General features: G+C 39.8%; 1 pseudogene across 1 annotated transcript; it reads left to right on the plus strand.

Annotated features, from left to right (window-relative positions):
* The first annotated feature begins 4,270 nt into the window (after positions 1-4,270).
* LOC311141035 (ras-related protein Rab-27B-like) lies at positions 4,271-8,344 on the plus strand (annotated as a pseudogene). Its single transcript has 5 exons — positions 4,271-4,429; positions 5,451-5,534; positions 5,658-5,761; positions 7,600-7,723; positions 8,158-8,344. The product of its transcript is annotated as a ras-related protein Rab-27B-like (transcript).
* Positions 8,345-14,376: the final 6,032 nt, after the last annotated feature.

Genomic DNA, 14,376 nt, shown 5'->3' on the forward strand with positions numbered 1-14,376 from the left:
CAGTATATCTAGTGTAGACCTGGTATGAAAATGATTTACATACGGTGGATGACACAATACATGTTACCCCCACATGCCCCCAACAAGTTGACTTCATAATTATGTCCTAATACATACTTTTTAGACAGGAAAAACTCAGTTTAGAGTATTAGCCTACTTGTTGAGCTTCCAGAAGAATAAGTGGGAGAAGAGGCCTTTTAAGGGGTTTACGAAGCTTCCAGTTGGCTGAGTTCCACTGAAATCCACAGAAGCACATTATTTGTGGACAGGGCCACAATCCTTTTTCAAATACCTTTTTTTCTCATGAGAAATACCAGAAAGCACAAGGTCTGTGAACACTGCACTGTGTGGTTTTTTTGTAGCTGGAAACTCCTCCCTTATAGCATGTGAGAGGGGGAAATGTTCAAGCAATAGCATGTCTCCCCCCACTATTTGTTTACCAAGCACGGGTTGAGCTCCCTGAATGGAAGTTGGCAGTACCTCCGGCTAAATCGGTAAGACTGAATTTATTTCTTTTTTTTTGTCAAATCTTGGTAAAGTTCATCTAATTATCCAGCGGCATCAGTGTGTGACATATTGGCTTAATCATATTCAGGCATTTCATCAGGCATTGTGTTGTCTGTCACACTGTATTGTTGGAGGCTATATCATTGGCCTACATTTTCTGAAAAGGCTATGTGAGACTTTCCTTAAGTGCATAATGGCCATTTATCATCATTAGAATTTGCATACTGATTGATTTGTTCTAATTAATATTGTCCAATGTCTCTCAAATATTTCTGGCATCACAAACACATGCCACTGACAGAACTCAGGGTTTTTTTCTGGATCAAGAAGAGGCTGTGGTGGTGGGCGAGACAGGGGGTGTGGTAATAGCAACAGTTGGCTGCATTTAGTAGAACATTTTAGAGGCCCCCATCTTGGTGGGTTTTTTTTGTTGCATTTTCAAGCCAATTTCCTGCAATTCTCAGAATTCCTCCATGGAGCCGAGATGATACATTTTTGCAGTTTTAACGTTAATTTCCTGCAGTTATACATATTTTGCCATGGAGCTGAGAGAAAATGTTGCAGTTTTAAGGATAATTTCCTGCAATTATATGCATTTTGCCATGGCTAATGCTGTGTTCTTTTGCTCAAACTCAATAACTAAATCAATACTGTTAAATTGTTGTTTTAGTCATTTTCAATTCCCCTGACTGTTTAGCTTTTATTTTGGTGATTGTTAGTTCTCAAAGATTATATTATAAAACAATATACAGTGCATTCGGAAAGTATTCAGATCCCTTGACTTTTCCACATTTTGTTACGTTACAGCTTTATTCTAAAATTGATTACATTGTTTTTTTCACCATCAATCTACAAACAATACCCCATAATGACAAAAAAAAAACAGGTTTGTAGAAATATCACATTTACATAAGTATACAGACCCTTTATTCAGTACTTTGTTGAAGCACATTTTGCAGCGATTACAGCCTCAAGTCTTAAAAAAAAAAAAAATTGGGGGTAGCCTCGAGTCTTGGGTATGACCCTACAAGCTTGGCACACCTGTATTTGGGGAGTTTCTCCCATTCTTCTCTGCAGATCCTCTCAAGCTCTGTCAGGTTGGATGGGGAGCGTCGCTGCACAACTATTTTCAGGTCTCTCCAGAGATGTTCAATTGGGTTCAAGTCTGGGCTCTGGCTGGGCCACTCAAGGACATTGAGACTTGTCCCGAAGCCAATCCTGCGTTGCCTTGTCTGTGTGCTTAGGGTTGTTGTCCTGTTGGAAGGTGAACCTTCGCCCCAGTCTGAGGTCCTGAGCGCTCTGGAGCAGGTTTTCATCAAGTATCTCTCTGTACTTTGCTCCGTTCATCTTTCACTAGATCCTGACTAGTTTCCCAGCCCCTGCCACTGAAAAACATCCCCATAGCATGATTCTGCCACCACCACGCTTCACCATAGGGATGGTGCCAGGTTTCCTCCAGCTTGGCATTCAGGCCAAATAGTTCAATCTTGGTTTCATCAGACCAGAGAATCTTGTTTCTCATGGTTTGAGAGTCCTTTAGGTACCTTTCAGCAAACTCCAAGCGGGCTGTCATTTTACTGAGGAGTGGCTTCCGTCTGGTCACTCTACCATAAAGGCCTGATTGGTGGACTGCTGCAGAGATGGTTGTCCCTCTGTCAGAGTGACCATCGGGTTCTTGGTCACCTCCCTGACCAAGGCCCTTCTCCCCCGATTGCTTAGTTTGGCCGGGCGGCCAGCTCTAGGAGGACTCTCGGTGGTTCCAAACTTCATCAATTTTAGCATGATGGAGACCACTGTGTTCTTGGGGACTTTCAATACTGCAGAAATGTTTTGGTACGCTTCCCCAGATCTGTGCCTCGACACAATCCTGTCTCGGAGCTCTACGGACAATTCCTTCGACCTCATGGCTTGGTGTTTGCTCTGACATAAACTGTCAACTGTGGGACCTTATATAGACAGGTGTGTGCCTTTCCAAATCATGTCCAATCAATTGAATTTACCACAGGTGGACTCTAATCAAGTTGTAGAAACATCTCAAGGATTATCAATGGAAACATGAGGCTTCCTGAGCTCAATTTCGAGTGTCATAGCAAAGGGTCTGAATACTTATGTACAGTGCATTCGGAAAGTATTCAGACCCCTTCCCTTTTTCCACATTTTGTTACTTTACAGCCTTATTCTAAAATGGATTAAATAAATAAAAAGTCCTCATCAATCTACACACAATACACCATAATGACAAAGCGAAAACTGGTTTTTAGAAATATTTGCAAATTTACAAAAAAAAAAAAAAAAACATATCTTATTTACGTAAGTATTGGAGTCCACATGTGGTAAACAAAAAAAAACCATCTAAAAACCTGTTTATGCTTTGTCATTATGGGGTATTGTGTGTAGATTGAGGGGAAAAATACAATTTCATCTATTTTAGAATAAGGCTGTAACGTAACAAAATGTGGAAAAAGTCAAGGGGTCTGAATACTTTCCGAATGCACTGGTAGGTCCATTATCTTTTCTACATATTTTATATTTGGTTTTAGTCATTAAGTTTACACTGAAAGCGTTAATTAATAATAATAAAAAATAATAATATACATACAGTTTGGACTTCGGCATCCCGAAAAAACACTTAGGCGGCCCGCCCAAAGGTTTCTATGGCACAAAGATCCCTCATCTTGAAATGAGGATGAGACAACTGAGGAGAAATGTACTGTACATGTATACAGTAGGAACCTATACACAGTTGGGTGCCCTCTGTCTCCTAGCTGTGCTGACTATATAATCCCATACCTTTTTATAATCCACACGGGAAATGAGTCAGTATTTAATGAGGGCATCTCATTCCTTTTTCAGTGTTTAAGGAATCTGAGGCTCATGACAGGCCTCTTTCAAGTATGACCCAGATTGGAAATATACAAAACATTTGAAATAAACAAGAAGGTTGTCCTTTTAGACTGTTCTCAACTCAATAATGGATCAATTGATGTCCATGACAGTAATGATGTAAAAATTTAAATATCCTTTTAGATATTTTCTTCCACTTGATCTTTCTATCCATAGACTACAGTACACGATGCTTTGTCATGTCATTTCTCAAATAGAGAATTACCAGTGTAACTGAATAAGTTAGATGAGCACAAAGTCTTTGTGCTCCTTCTTATTGTCTCAGAACTATTTGAGAGCATACTGTATGTAGACAATGAAATAATTTCATTGCATCAATAGAAGCCACAGTTGAGTTTTCCTGCAGCTCACACAGGACAGCCACTTGACTGCTCATGTGAAAGCTGGGTCAAGTCATGTGCTAGCTCCTCTCTGATCAGCTTTTAATGACTCCAGTTATGACTGCCTACTAGGCCCCTGTGATCATGATGCCACTGACTGGGAATTTCAGCTATGTGTTCTGTTAGACCTGTGTTTGCCTGTTTCTAAATGTTAGGGCAATTTGCAGTATATTGGCTATATTAACAGAACTGTAATTACAATGTATATTTATGACAGTTTCCAAGTATATAATTAGTTAAGGGCACAAATCAAGCCAGCAATGTCCTCTGGGAGACCTGTGTAGAATCTTCTGAAGTCCTGGCAATGAAATAGTGACTCAACTTTATTTACTGTACTGTAATAATGGTGAATGTACCACTATTTACAGTAATTTAGTTGTGTTCTCTATGCAAAAGCATGTGACATGCAAGTAAGAATATGACCATAATACAGTACTTTTGTTTCATATTTTAGGGCAGGTTCAGCACAAGGCTGCACAATGACAACGACTGATTGGGATTATGACTATCTGATCAAGCTCCTGTCGTTAGGGGACTCTGGAGTAGGGAAGACCACATTCCTCTACAGGTACACAGACAACAAATTCAACCAGAAGTTCACCACCACATTGGGAATAGACTTCAGGGAAAAGAGAGTGGTGAGTTGTGATGCTTTACTTCAGTGTGTAGCCTATGACATTCATTTCAAAGATAAAATTCATTTTCAGTCATCCTCGCTCCACAGCTTCCAATTCATGATAATTTGGTTATGCAAATCCAAAGGTTGAACAGTCGATTGTTTTTTGGAAGTAATAGTAGGGTATCAACTCAAATATAGCTGCAAGCAGCGATGACCCGGGGTCCAAGCCTTTTTCGCCTTGTCAAATATGATGCCTTATTTTACAAGTCATAAAATTCAGTTCAGGTACAACACCAACAATCCCTCACTGTCTAGGGATGTCTATCTGAAACCGGCAGTGGTGGGATTTGAACCATGTGGACAAGTGCGCACTTGAGGAAACATTGTAGAGTATTGAGATGAATGGCCAGCAGGGGGCTCTGTTCCCTCCAAGAGTGACTTGAATTGTCAGGCCCGACCTCACTGAACTTCATTGGCTCACAGCGGCCATGACGTTTAAGATATCAACTTCATTTATGGAGCATATAAAGATATTGGTCTATAGATGCTGTACACAAAGTTTAGGAGAAATCGGTTAAGCCGTGTCTGAGGAGATGTTGAAAGATTTGGGAAAATTTACATTTTCAAAATGTCAGATGATCCATCATGGTGACGTCATTGGTCCCAGAGGCAAATTTGTTTCTTGGGTAAAGACAAACCTTTGTACCAAATTCCGTGACTCTAGGTCAAACGAGGAGGCGGGGCTGACCTTTTTGAAGTCAAAGGTTGTTTATAGCGCCACCATTTGGCCGAATTGCACCTGTATTAACCAGATGAATTTTGGTCTCTGTAGATCTTACCATTTTTAAGAGCTATAGCGCTCCAAAAATGGGATAATAATAATAATCCTACCAATTATAAGGTTTACAGTCCCTTCGGGGCTTGGATCCCTAATTAAAACAGTACGTTGGATTGGTAAAACAAATTCCAGAGCCAAAGAGTATGCCTTCGGTCCTAGCTCTTAAGATTACACTTATTTGACAACGTTCTTGTGTCTTCAGATGTATTTGGGGATTGGCTCTGATGGAACGACAGAAGACTTTTAAAGTGCACCTACAGCTCTGGGACACAGCAGGGCAGGAGAGGTAGGCAACCTAAACAAGCAGACAGTACATTTTGTATCATTTGTAAGATGAGGATTTTCAATGATAGTCCGCATCCATAGCTTTACCAGTGTTTGAACATTGTTGTAATTGTATAAATTCCAGGTTCAGAAGTCTCACCACAGCCTTCTTCAGAGACGCCATGGGCTTCCTGCTCATGTTTGATCTGACCAATCAGCAGAGTTTTTTGAATGTCAGGAACTGGATGAGTATGTCTCAGCACACTGATCTGCCAAAGCAGTTACAGTGAGGGAAAAAAGTATTTGATCCCCTGCTGATTTTGTACGTTTGCCCACTGACAAAGACATGATCAGTCTATAATGTTAATGGTAGGTTTATTTGAAAAGTGAGAGACAGAATAACAACAAAGAAATCCAGAAAAACGCATGTGAAAAATATTATAAATTGATTTGCATTTTAATGAGGGAAATAAGTATTTGACCCCTCTGCAAAACATGACTTAGTACTTGGTGGCAAAACACTTTTTGGCAATCACAGAGGTCAGACGTTTCTTGTAGTTGGCCACCAGGTTTGCACATATCTCAGGAGCGATTTTGTTCCACTCCTCTTTGCAGATCTTCTCCAAGTCATTAAGGTTTTGAGGCTGACGTTTGGCAACTCGAACTTTCAGCTCCCTCCACAGATTTTCTATGGGATTAAGGTCTGGAGACTGGCTAGGCCACTCCAGGACCTTAATGTGCTTCTTCTTGAGCCACTCCTTTGTTGCCTTGACCGTGTGTTTTGGGTCATTGTCATGCTGGAATACCCATCCACGACCCATTTTCAATGCCCTGGCTGAGGGAAGGAGGTTCTCACCCAAGATTTGACGGTATATGGCCCCGTCCATCGTCCCTTTGATGCGGTGAAGTTATCCTGTCCCCTTAGCAGAAAAACGCCCCCAAAGCATAATGTTTCCACCTCCATGTTTGACGGTGGGGATGGTGTTCTTGGGGTCATAGGCAGCATTCCTCCTCCTCCAAACACGGCGAGTTGAATTGATGCCAAGAGCTCGATTTCGGTCTCATCTGACCACAACACTTTCACCCAGTTCTCCTCTGAATCATTCAGATGTTCATTGGCAAACTTCAGACGGCCCTGTATATGTGCTTTCTTGAGCAGGGGGACCTTGCGGGCGCTGCAGGATTTCAGTCCTTCACGGCATAGTGTGTCACCAATTGTTTTCTTGGTGACTATGGTCCCAGCTGCCTTGAGATCATTGACAAGATCCTCCCGTGTAGTTCTGGGCTGATTCCTCACCGTTCTCATGATCATTGCAACTCCACGAGGTGAGATCTTGCATGGAGCCCCAGGCCGAGGGAGATTGACAGTTATTTTTTGTTTCTTCCATTTGCGAATAATCGCACCAACTGTTGTCACCTTCTCACCAAGCTGCTTGGCGATGGTCTTGTAGCCCATTCCAGCCTTGTGTAGGTCTACAATCTTGTCCCTGACATCCTTGGAGAGCTCTTTGGTCTTGGCCATGGTGGAGAGTTTGGAATGTGATTGATTGATTGCTTCTGTGAACAGGTGTCTTTTATACAGGTAACAAGCTGAGATTAGGAGCACTCCCTTTAAGAGTGTGTTCCTAATCTCAGCTCGTTATCTGTATAAAAGACACCTGGGAGCCAGAAATCTTTCTGATTGAGAGGGGTCAAATACTTATTTCCCTCATTAAAATGCAAATCAATTTATAACATTTTTTACATGCGTTTTTCTGGATTTCTTTGTTGTTATTCTGTCTCTCACTGTTCAAATAAACCTACCATTAAAATTATAGACTGATCATTTCTTTGTCAGTGGGCAAACGTGCAAAATCAGCAGGGGATCAAATACTTTTTTCCCTCACTGTAGATCAATATCTCTCAGCCTGTGAATCATCCATTTAGTACATCCTCTAAGAACCAGACCACATTGACCGGGTATTTCACTTTGTATTTGGCATTATAGTAAATTATCTCAGTAGCAGGGTAGCTTGCTGTGATTCAAATACGAATGTATATATCCATAAATAACTGACATTTTATTATGTCTTGTTATGATTGTTCAGTTCAGCTGCAGGCGAATGCCTATTGTGACAGTCCAGACATAGTCTTAGTTGGCACCAAAGCAGACCTCAAAGACCTGAGAGATGTACAAGGAAAACAAGCCAGAGACCTGGCGGACAGATATGGGTAAGCGAGATCAATACCTGCTTGCTCAGGACAAAATTCCGCTGCCTCTATGAAATCTGATCTGACAGTACAATGCAATAAAATGGCTGGCTAGTCCTCTTACCATTGGCACGGCTCACTTCTCCAGTGCCTTACCATGAACCGAGGTTGTTTGAGTTCATACCTTCAGCACCACTGTAAAGCATTTGAACCAATCCAGATCCAATGCTGGAAACAGGCTCACTATTTTAATACCTCTGTTAATTCACCAGGAAGGAATCAGTGAGCTACTACCAGCCAAGGTCTATGGATCCTCTTAAGCGTCTTTAAACTAGAAATGACCCTATTAGAAATAAACTGACCTTAATAATACATAAACCACAAGTTAACTGGCCTTTATTCATGCATTATTCAGTATAGTGTTCAGTATAATAAGTTCCTCCCTTCCTCCTTAGTATCCCCTACTTTGAGACGAGTAGTGCCACAGGGGCTGAGGTGGACCAGGCAGTGACCACTCTGCTGGACCTAGTGATGAGACGCATGGAGCAGAGCACAGAGGGGCCTGCGTCAGAGGCTGCCAATGGGAGCGCTGCCACTAATGACGAGGCTGAAACCTCCACCAGCAGGAAGTGTGCCTGTTAGGATGTAGGGATGTCAGACACATTTCATGGACATGTGGTTGGCTGCATTCAGAATGAAGGTCCATCCATTCAAATGTGTAACTATTGCATCAGGTGAGTTTTATTACATTGGAAAGTTCAATTATCCCATACAGTATTTAAAGGATGTGTAATATCCGCTTATGCATTGTGTGTTTATGTCTGGATTGATAACTGTCGCACTGTCAAGCTTTTTATTTCCAACCTGGTCATCATTACCTGCTGAGTCTGTACATGTGCTGTACTGTATGTTAATGACATGAGACGAGCAAAAGAACACACAATTCAGTTTTCTAATATTGTAAAATGATTCAAAGTAAATGAAAGCACCATGTGTATGTACATCTCAAACCGATATGTGTAATATGACTATGCTTTGCGTGATTCTAAATAGGTAAATACTATTTGGAAGTGTTAGAAGAAAGGTATGTCAGATTGACATATTGGCAGATTGATGCATTGATTGAAGGAAAATGCAGGCACATTTATCATTGACAATACAGTGGGGGAAAAAAGTATTTAGTCAGCCACCAATTGTGCAAGTTCTCCCACTTAAATAGATGAGAGAGGCCTGTAATTTTCATCATAGGTACACGTCAACTATGACAGACAAATTGAGGAAAAAAAATCCAGAAAATCACATTGTAGGATTGTTAATGAATTTATTTGCAAATTATGGTGGAAAATAAGTATTTGGTCACCTACAAACAAGCAAGATTTCTGGCTCTCACAGACCTGTAACTTCTTCTTTAAGAGGCTCCTCTGTCCTCCACTCGTTACCTGTATTAATGGCACCTGTTTGAACTTGTTATCAGTATAAAAGATACCTGTCCACAACCTCAAACAGTCACACTCCAAACTCCACTATGACCAAGACCAAAGAGCTGTCAAAGGACACCAGAAACAAAATTGTAGACCTGCACCAGGCTGGGAAGACTGAATCTGCAATAGGTAAGCAGCTTGGTTTGAAGAAATCAACTGTGGGAGCAATTATTAGGAAATGGAAGACATACAAGACCACTGATAATCTCCCTCGATCTGGGACTCCACGCAAGATCTCACCCCGTGGGGTCAAAATGATCACAAGAACGGTGAGCAAAAATCCCAGAACCACACGGGGGGACCTAGTGAATGACCTGCAGAGAGCTGGGACCAAAGTAACAAAGCCTACCATCAGTAACACACTACGCCGCCAGGGACTCAAATCCTGCAGTGCCAGACGTGTCCCCCTGCTTAAGCCAGTACATGTCCAGGCCCGTCTGAAGTTTGCTAAAGTGCATTTGGATGATCCAGAAGAGGATTGGGAGAATGTCATATGGTCAGATGAAACCAAAATAGAACTTTTTGGTAAAAACTCAACTCGTCGTGTTTGGAGGACAAAGAATGCTGAGTTGCATCCAAAGAACACCATACCTACTGTGAAGCATGGGGGTGGAAACATCATGCTTTGGGTCTGTTTTTCTGCAAGGGGACCAGGACGACTGATCCGTGTAAAGGAAAGAATGAATGGGGCCATGTATCGTGAGATTTTGAGTAAAAACCTCCTTCCATCAGCAAGGGCATTGAAGATGAAACGTGGCTGGGTCTTTCAGCATGACAATGATCCCAAACACACTGCCCGGGCAACGAAGGAGTGGCTTCGTAAGAAGCATTTCAAGGTCCTGGAGTGGCCTAGCCAGTCTCCAGATCTCAACCCCATAGAAAATCTTTGGAGGGAGTTGAAAGTCCGTGTTGCCCAGCGACAGCCCCAAAACATCACTGCTCTAGAGGAGATCTGCATGGAGGAATGGGCCAAAATACCAGCAACAGTGTGTGAAAACCTTGTGAAGACTTACAGAAAACGTTTGACCTGTGTCATTGCCAACAAAGGGTATATAACAAAGTATTGAGAAACTTTTGTTATTGACCAAATACTTATTTTCCACCATAATTTTTAAATAAATTCATTAAAAATCCTACAATGTGATTTTCTGGATTTTTTTTCTCATTTTGTCTGTCATAGTTGACGTGTACCTATGATGAAAATTACAGGCCTCTCTCATCTTTTTAAGTGGGAGAACTTGCACAATTGGTGGCTGACTAAATACTTTTTTTCCCCACTGTATATAATCCTAACCAATTATGCAACATCTCATTAACATGCACATTCATGCACATTGAATAAAGTATAGAAAATGTTTAGAGCCCATAAATACTGTTAACCCAGACAAAAATGATTGAATATGTTTTAATACAAAGTCTTCAGAGTAAATGCTGTCATTTTAAATAAAGTTAATATCCGTTTTACCAATGATTGCCTTTTGACATGAAAATGGCTGGTTGCTTTGTCCTTATCAAATAAATACATACAAGCACAAACTTTGGATGATTTGCAATCCTATAGGAATTCAGGGGTTCTATTACTGGAATAGCCCACACCCCTGCAGCACACACCCCTGGGGGTGTCGGGCCACGCAGATGGTATTGAAAACATCATAAGCCATTAATTATAATTGTATTATTACAGGTAAATAGCTTTAATATGGCTAAATTCTCTCTCCGCCTCATGGCAGAATGTGTAGAATAGCAGGAAATTAGCTCAGGGATTCTTGAAAGTCGGGACAATCCTTGTCCGGCAGGGAAAGTTTTGTTTTTTTTATAGTTGAAAAATACATGATTTTGTTGCATTATTTGATATTAACATTTAGGTGAATTTTATACAGAAAAATACTTGTTTTGGGAATTTTCTAAATACTTTCAATATTATTTGTTTCCATGTCGGCTCTATGCCTGGAAATTCCCTTGTACAGAGCAAAGGATCCCAATTTCAAACAACAAAAATAAGTGTTTAAAAAATAATGGATATGAACTGAAAACCTATCATGTTTCTTTCAATAGCCCTCTGTGACTTTAAATAATATTTCTCTCAAAACTTTGATTCCTAAAAGATGTGTCTGGAGATTTGGTCAACTTTGTCAGATTTGTCTAAAATCCTGAATTAATTAGGAATGAGCAGGGTCAGCTATACCATAAGGACCCCTTGTTATAAGATGGTCATACCAAGGATCATTTAGCTATTTGATTTGGAATTTTAGGACCCCTTAAGGCACGTGTCAAACTCATTCCACGGCGGGCCGAGTGTCTGCGGGTTTTCGCTCCACCCTTGTACTTGATTGATGAATTAAGGTCTCCCCTCACCTGGTTATCTAGGTCTTAATTGAAAGGAAAAAACAAACACCTGCAGACACTCAGACCTCCGTGGAATGAGTTTGACACCTCTGCCTTAAGGTATCAAAATATACATATATATATATATATATTTGATGAAACATGGATAAACACATAATTTAAAAAAATTAAAAGGAAGATTGTTCTGAAGTGTCTCTCCTATATCTGAGAGATAGATAGATATAAGAAAGCTCAGGAAACTATTATTATTTAACCCCTTATTTTAGGCACTAAACTATCTCCATATATACACAGTACTTCCATTCATTTTTTAAACTGGTACCTGCTACCTTCAGACTAGTCTTGTGAGGCATGTGGGCATCCTACAGCCTCAACCAACAGGTATGTGTTCGTGAGAGACTCACCTTTCCATAGAGGGATCAAATTAGTGTGTAGCCCAAACTGTTCCGACGCTACAGACAGAAGTTGGCAGATCGGCTGTACCGACTTCAGAGGACTCCTGTGATGCTTGTCGGGGTCAGAGCAAAACGGAGAACACCATTGTGTTTGTGACTCATCTTTCCATTGAGGGGTCATAATAATAGCCAAGACGTTTTTGTGAGAATAACGATTTTCGGGATATCTCTTGGTCTGACAAACACTGCTCTAGTTCTGCCACCTTTCACCGCAGATGTGGGAGGGCGACATCGGCCGATGCGGTGGATTGAGAAGCAGCCCATGTAAGAAAAAACATCAACTCTAGGGTTAAACACTTGTTGGACAATAATTGTGAAAATGAAATTCCTTTTATTGTGTCAGACGTAGTTAAATCCAGTTAGTTGTATTTTATGAAAAAATCTAAATTAGGTTGTTCCTTTATATGGTGTGCTAGCTGCTACTTTGGTCTATCAAAATATATATTTCAAATGTTAATATTAAGACAAATAATTGTGGGAAAAAGTTGAGATTTTCCCATCTTTCAAGAATCCCTGAGCTCTAAAACAGCAAAGTTTTCTCTCAGCCTCATGGAATAATGTGTAAAATAGCATGAAATTGGCTATAAAACTTACTCGAACCTTGTGGAGGGCCCGCAAAACTGCGCTATGGCACTGGGTTCTGTTGGTACCTTTCCTTTTGAAAATAAAAGCGTGGGCACACACTAGCACACACATTGGACATTTTTCTCTAAGGAAATGTGGGGGAGAATATATTCCCTTCATTCATGTGAGCAGTACTATAGTCTTCTTTGGTGATGATCACTACATGGAAGCAGTCAAAGGAGGGCATTCATAGAGGTACAAACAGTATAATTCACCAACAGAACCTATTAGACGAGACTGAAAAGGCAAATATACCACACAACTATCCAAGTGTTTTCTATGTCAGGAAATTATTTGTCAACACATCATTAAAAAAACACCATCGAATTAAATATATTGTTGTACATTGGTTGCCATACTTAAGCCAACATTTCAAATCACGTCACATTCAGAAAAATTAGCATGTCTAGTTTTAATGGGCATTCTTTGGTATATTTACTTATATGAAATAAACATTCTAAAAGTGAAAAATCCATCAGGGTATGGACTAAGAGTAAAGTACTACCTAACAAACTAATGGCACATTTCTATCATATATTTGCATCATAATAATGATGACAGACAGACCTACGATGGGAAAACAAATTAGTATGTTCTAAAATACCTCTGTGGGCATACATCATCCATTTAGAACTGAAGAACTTGAAAAGAACCAATGATATGGTTCATGAGCATAGTAAATCTGAACTCATAAGCAGGGTCACTTCCTTCCCAATGAGTGCATGTGCTGTGAGTCATGTGGCTATCATGTGGTATCGCTTGAGCAAAGTAATTGTACAGACATCAATGGTTAAATAATGAAAATGACCAATCCATACCCAATCCTCTAACATAGTGGAGCTTGACTTTATATATTTTTCATATAACATTTATTTGAGAAGAGTAAAGATAATGTAGAGATATAAAAAATAAAGTTACATTAGTTATTTCAATTGTCAGTAAGGTAAACCTAATCATTTTGGTCCAAGTGGTTTGAAAGGAATTTCTGCCTTAAAACAACTTTCAAACAAAGTTTCTGGTGATATTTCAATTAAAATATCAGCTCAAATACAAATAATAACAAAAAACACCCTTATCCCCTCTAAATGGAATCTTCTTCAAAAAGGCTGTATAAAACTAGCCTTGAACATTTGTTAGTCTCTTACATGCAATGCCATTCAACAGTGTATCATGCTCTTTGTACAAGATGCTATAATTATTCATCAAAACATTAATATCTGGTTTATGTCTCAAAAGTCAAAGTAATGTATATGTGGTAGAATGCAAAATGTTTCCCTGTGTTATTGACTAAAGATAGGAAGTAGTGTTCATTTGAGGTGGTTCAATAATAAAGAAAGAAAGAAATGCTATTACAGTATGCATCCCACTGATTCCCACAATGTGAAAAGTGATTGGTGAAATGCATTTTACTGTTATCACCATGATGTTCTATGGTATTTTGAAAATAGATAAGGTTTGAAGTCATTTGAAACTAAAACAGAACTCAGACACTTTAAAAGACAAGCTGCGATATGTAACTTTTTGGGGACCCGACCAAATTCACATTGAAAAGCAAGTCTAAAAAGCTATTCTATGTGCTTCCCGTTCTTAAGTTTAGTTTTTGCGTCTTTTACTTTCAGTTTTGTACACCAGCTTCAAACAGCTGAAAATACAAAATGTTTGGTTATGGAAAATATATTTCACAGAGGTTTAGATGGTACAATGATTCTCTACACTATACTTGCTTGTTTTGTCACAAACTGAAATTAGGCGAACTATTATAATTTTT

The sequence above is a fragment of the Coregonus lavaretus genome (assembly GCF_964263955.1).
Source record: "Coregonus lavaretus genome assembly, chromosome: 14".
NCBI classification, from domain to species: Eukaryota; Metazoa; Chordata; class Actinopteri; order Salmoniformes; family Salmonidae; genus Coregonus; species Coregonus lavaretus.